Source organism: Artibeus jamaicensis, unplaced genomic scaffold (assembly GCF_021234435.1).
Source record: "Artibeus jamaicensis isolate MK-2021 breed Jamaican fruit bat unplaced genomic scaffold, CSHL_Jam_final contig_384, whole genome shotgun sequence".
In the NCBI taxonomy this organism is placed as follows: domain Eukaryota; kingdom Metazoa; phylum Chordata; class Mammalia; order Chiroptera; family Phyllostomidae; genus Artibeus; species Artibeus jamaicensis.
In genome coordinates, this window is record NW_026521810.1 from 20347490 (window position 1) to 20353158 (window position 5669).

The 5669-nt window shown below is 43.5% G+C and overlaps 1 pseudogene; it reads left to right on the forward strand.

Moving 5' to 3' along the window:
- The first annotated feature begins 3379 nt into the window (after positions 1 to 3379).
- Positions 3380 to 5108, forward strand: LOC128627319 (ribosomal biogenesis protein LAS1L-like; annotated as a pseudogene).
- The last annotated feature ends 561 nt before the right edge of the window (positions 5109 to 5669 follow it).

The window sequence follows — 5669 nt, forward strand, 5'->3', positions numbered from 1 at the left end:
TGTATCTAGGGTATGTAAAGAACTTCCAAAACTCAACAGTAAAACAAATAAAACCAATCTAATTAGAAAATGGAAAAAAGACAAGAACACACATTTCACTAAAAAGGACAAGCTGATGGCAGGTAAGCACACGAAAAGATGTTGAGCATCATTAATCATTAGGGAAAAGTGCATTAAAACCACAGTGATATATCACTAAACACCACCCAAAATGGCTTTAAACATAGTGGCAACATCAAATACGGTGAGAATACAGAGAAACTGGGTCATGAGTACATTGCTGGTGAGAACATAAAATGACACAGCCACTCTGGCAGCGATAAAATGTAATGAACTTGCCTTATATTCCATAGCTTGGATAAATCTGGAGGTAATTACGCTGTGTGGAAAAAAGTCGATCTGAAGGTTATATAGTGAATGTATATACATATATATGGAGTTACACACAGTATGATTTCACTTATATGATATTCTTAAAATGAAAAAATAGAGAAATGTGGATCTTAATAATAATGACTTCCAGGGTTTCAGGCCCCAGGTGGGTGAGTATAAGTGTGGCAGATAAGTGTGACTATAAACAGACAATACCAGAGGTCCTAGTGGTGTTAGAGTCTTGATTATATTGATAACAATATTCTGGTTGTGACTTTGTAGTAGAGCTTGGCAAGATGCTACTACCATTGTTGAAAACTGAGTGAGGGTCCACAGGAGCCCTACAGGTTTTTCCTACAACGGTACATGAATAAAATATTCTTAAAATAAAAGGTTAAAACAATTTCTTCATGTAGTTTCTTGAAAGGTAGCATGTTACTGTGCTACATTTAAAAAATTGATTTTTACCTGATTTTTTTTTGCCCATATTCTAATCAAGAAAGTCTTGAGTCAGTATCTCAGTAGTCTTAAAGTAAGATGAAGCAAAGTTGTCTACTGAGATTCCAAGTCAGGTTGTAATTTCAGCTGAGCTTGTGGTCTGATAATTAATGGGGGCCATTAGATTAAGCAATTAATTATGTCTTTTGAGGCTTATTATTAATAATCTCTGTTCAGTTCCAGTTTTTTAGTATGGGTAACAGTGTTATAATTCAATGTTTTGGCTGACCTTCCTTTTTATTTAGCAGATATAAGGTTACAAAGTAGTTATAAAGAAATATGACATCTGTAGTTGATCTGATAATTGGTGTCTTTGATTCTCTAAAGGAACTACTGTGCTGGCTGACATTCAAACCCAAACTGGTGTAAAAAAGAGAGGACACCAGCATCCTCACAAGAGGCTAAAGCAGTGCTCTAGGAACAAAGGATCTTGTTCAGGGATGCTGTGAACAGGATTGGATGACTAAAATTGTAGTGACCTTTATTGGTGTGGAAGAGAGAATGTGGTTAGTTCTAATCACTTAAAATAGAGGGCCAGGTAAGTCTCAAACTATGAAAGAATGTTTTGCATATTGAAATTCAAAGGCCAGAGATAGCTAAAGTGGTATTAAACAAATATGCATGGCAGGAAGTCTTGCTGTACCAGTTACCAAAACCTACCATGAAGCTACCACAATTCAAACAGCACGGGGTTTGTGCACAACCAGACAAAAAGTGAAGGCATTTGTGTTGAGTATACATCTCTCCTTATTCTCCTTTTTCCTCACTGGCTTCCACCTGACTTTTCACTGCCTCATTTTCCTGGTCTGCGAATACTGGAGTGTCCTGGAACTCAGACTTTTTTTTAACACACATTTTAAAATAATTTTGATTCTGTTTATATTTTATCCAAAAGCATATAGATCCAAATATTACATCTTCAGTCTCATTTTTGTGGCAAACACCACTATTTGTCTACTGATGTTCATGCTCTCTGTCTTTGTTTTGGAAGAGAAACTCTTGAATTTTGGCTGCACACATAGTCATGGAGTTAGGGACTGCACTGTTGACTCTTGAATAATGTGGGGCTAGGAGAGTTGATCCCCAGCATAGTTGAAAATCCACAGATAACATTTACTATTCCCTGAATTCAGGGTTTTGGGGAAATTATAGGAAACAGGTACTAAACAAATGACTATCAGGATTGTGGAAAAAGAGGCATATTGTGCTAATGAGACAGATAACGGGGGACCCAATTAGTTCTCATGATTTCAGAGGGGAGGTTGCCCTGAGAAAATGATATCCCAGCTCGGTCCAAGGAAAGCCAGTAGCTACCAGAAGCTGGAAAAGACAAGGAATGGATTCTCCCCAAGAGCAGCTAGAAAAACTATAGACCTGCCAGCACCTTGATCTCAACCAAATAATACCGATGTTGGACTTCTGACTTCCAGAGCTGTGAGATCCTGCAGGTGAAACTGGTTGGTGCGACTACTCAGGACAGAGTAACTGCCATTCAAGAACCACGGCAGACTGTATCTTAGGAGAAGCTGGCTGGAGAAAGAAGCACGTATAGAGAATAAACTGGAATTTGTTGCTGCAAAGTGGAAAAAAAAGCCTACATACAGCAGTGGTGTTCAGTTTCTTGGCAACAGTTCTCTCTCCAGTATTAGATTGCGCAGTAACTTCTGCAAGGTCAGGATGGAGTCCTGAACACATTTTAGCCAACCTGTAAAATCAGAAGGCATTCATAAAATTGCTTTCCCCCAGAGTGGCGGAATCCCAAGGAACTGTTTAGAAAAACTACTATACCTCTGCGGATGGTGAAGCCAGCCTAGCTGTGGAATGCTGGCAGAGTAAATTCCTGCAATTTTCAGCTACGGATGAAAACCTAGAGATCGCCCATTCTGAGCCCTTCATTGTTCAGGTATAAAAACCCAGCATATTTTTCAACCCAACTTTAAATATTTAGATATTAGATATTTGCTTTGTAGTCTTGACTCAGTGTCCATAGAGTTTTACTGGGTCAGGCGCTGATTCGTGGCGATGAAAGCATAAGTGAATTTCAATTACGTAGAATAACCACAATCCCTCCTTTGCACACCAAGGGGCACAGACTAAAATTTCCTCTTGTACTCTGGACATGTCTCTCCGGATCTGGGACACAGACACGTTTGCAACCAGAGACTTAGTGGAAGCATGAGGAGACATGCTTGTAGCTGGTGCAGTTGCTTTGAGAAAACAGTGCCAGCGGGCAAGGTGGTATCTTGAGTTGGTGGGTCCGTAGGTCCTCAGACCTCAGGTTCTGATTTGTTAGGCTAACACTGGGGGGCGGGTTTGTGTCAGGATCCCTCTCCTCCATTGGCTGCTGGTGCGGTGCCTGTTTGGAGTGAGGCTCGCACGTTGAACCGAAGTCTCTGCTGAGTGCCGCAACACAAGGCTTGGTGTTTAGCCAAGTGTATGGTAGGAATCCAGCTCTGAATCAGATCTGGTTTCTCAGGGGATAGATTGTGTGTGGCCTGTGTGGGGTGGGATGTATGACAAAAAAGTTGTTACCCCTGTGGGCTTAACACATCGTAGTTGCCTAGCTAAGTGGGATCAGGTGACAGTGTATCTGTTTTGTGTGGCCATAAATTGTGGTGGGAAGTGCTAAATGATATCACAGCGTGGAGGAGCAGGTGAGGCAAAGAACCCCTGGCGGTGGCTTCTGCTGGTACTCTCTCAGCTCTTGGATGAACTCAGACTGCTCTGTGGCGTGGGACTGGTCAGGTTTGTGATTTGTCTTGGAGAGGAAGACTCTCTGTCAGGGTCCCTCTCAAGTTCCTGGCTCAGGAGGTGAACATTCCAGATTGGATTGTTTGGCTTCACCATGAGTTGACCCACAAGAAAGTGCCCCATATAAATGACTGTCACAGAGGTGGCTTTTTGTCCTGCATTGACTCCAGAAGATCTACTGGTGCCATCAACAGGAGAACAGCCTATGAGAGACCTGGGAGTTGGAGGAGGAGAAGGTAGAGGCAGATGAAGAAAACCAAGAGGATCTAAAGAATATTGTTGATGGCATCATAGAATGGAAACCAAAGTCTGAAATGAGAGGGAAAGTGTGGAGCTGGGTGGCAGGGCTGATGGAAACAGCCAGAGTGACACAGACATTGATGTGCATTGGGAAAGAGCTCAGAGACATATAGAGCTATAGGAAAGAGCCCAAGGACTATGGGTATCATATGCTAAGGAGCAGTTTAAGGTGCTGGAGAAATTTAGGCATTTACCTCTGGCCATTAAAGCATGGAATCGCCTATCCCCACCTGTAGACGGCACACTGGCAGAGCTCAAGGGCATAACCTGGGAGAACAGGGAAGCTACACAGGACACTTTTCTGGTTGATGGCTTTCTCATCTCCACATTTGAGCAATTAGCAGCTTTGCAGAGAAGACATGGGCTTTAATGATATTCTGGTGCCAAAGCCATTCTCTCAGTTCTGGCAGCCCCTGCTCAGAGGCCTGCACTCCCAGGCCTTGACACAGGCCCTGCTAGAAAGGATGGTCCCCAAGTTGTCAGCCTTGGGGAACAATGGGATCCAACTCAACTATATCCTCAGATGCACTGTTGAACTAATCCTGGCTAACACCAAGACTGGACAGGATGACTGTTTTCTGCAGTCCAGTGAAGAAAAGCAAGGAAAAGCTGGAGGCTATTCAGCTGCTCTGCCTCTCTTGACTGACCCTTGGTGGTTGAGTCCCAATTGGGCTCAAATTGAGGAGCCAGCCTCCCTTTTCTTCACCTTATCTTCAAAGCCATGAGGCAAGTCCTGCCAGCTGAGGAGCAGGAGAAATTGCTGCACATCTGTTCCATTTTTACCCAGAATCGGAAAAAATTAGCCTGGGGTAGTGGGGTTCAGAGACCTTCCCCGAGTGAGAAGTCTGCATACACACTGCACAGGCTGCACTGGAGTCTCAAACCAGCTGGTTCCAGCTCTAGGTCTGAAGGAGAAGCCCAGCAGCAGGAGGAGAAGGGGAGCTTTAGTGATGTCAAGAAACATGAAAAGGGGAAAGAGGTCTTGGAAGACTGAATAGAAGAGGAATAAAAAGAAGAAGATGACCAAGAGAACTAGGAGGAGGATGAAGATGACGGGAAGGAAGAAAGAATGGAGGTAAGGCCTATCTCTTTGGGAAAGGAGTCCCCAAATGCCGAGAATGCCAGGCTCCTGGCCCAGAAAAGAGGAACTCCAGGCTTCTGCCTGGCAAGTTAAATTCAGAAAATGAACCGACCTAATGCCAGGTCAGACTGAGGGCCCAGCAGAGCTTATGCTGGAAAATTAGACACCATGTATCTTTTGGACCAGTCTGTGCTAGAGTAGCAGCTGTAACTCCCAGTACGCAAAATGGGCAACCTCTTAGGAGCCGTGACATAGGCAGTGGCAACTGTAGCAAGGGCAGCATCAACTCGGAGGGCATTTTCTGGAGCCAGGGCCAGCTGCACTGGCTCAGACCTGGTCTGCAGCTCTTACAATGTCCACCCTAGTGCCATCTCTGCTGAGGAAGGAGTCCACCCTCCTCACCAGTGCACCTGATGTTCCCTGAAACAACCTGGGAGACAGCTCTTGTCGGCCACATCAGCTTGGCGTTCACCACAATGTCATCTTGTTTGTTCTGTTTTTGTTTCTTTTTAAAAACAATAAAAAAGAAACTTAAAAATATTGTCTTACATGATACAAAACTCTTGCTTTATGGTAGCCTAATGTAATTGGTACAATTTCCTCACAGTACCCTAGCCTATACACTAATGAATGCTTATAAAAATTTATGTCATACAGTATTACCATC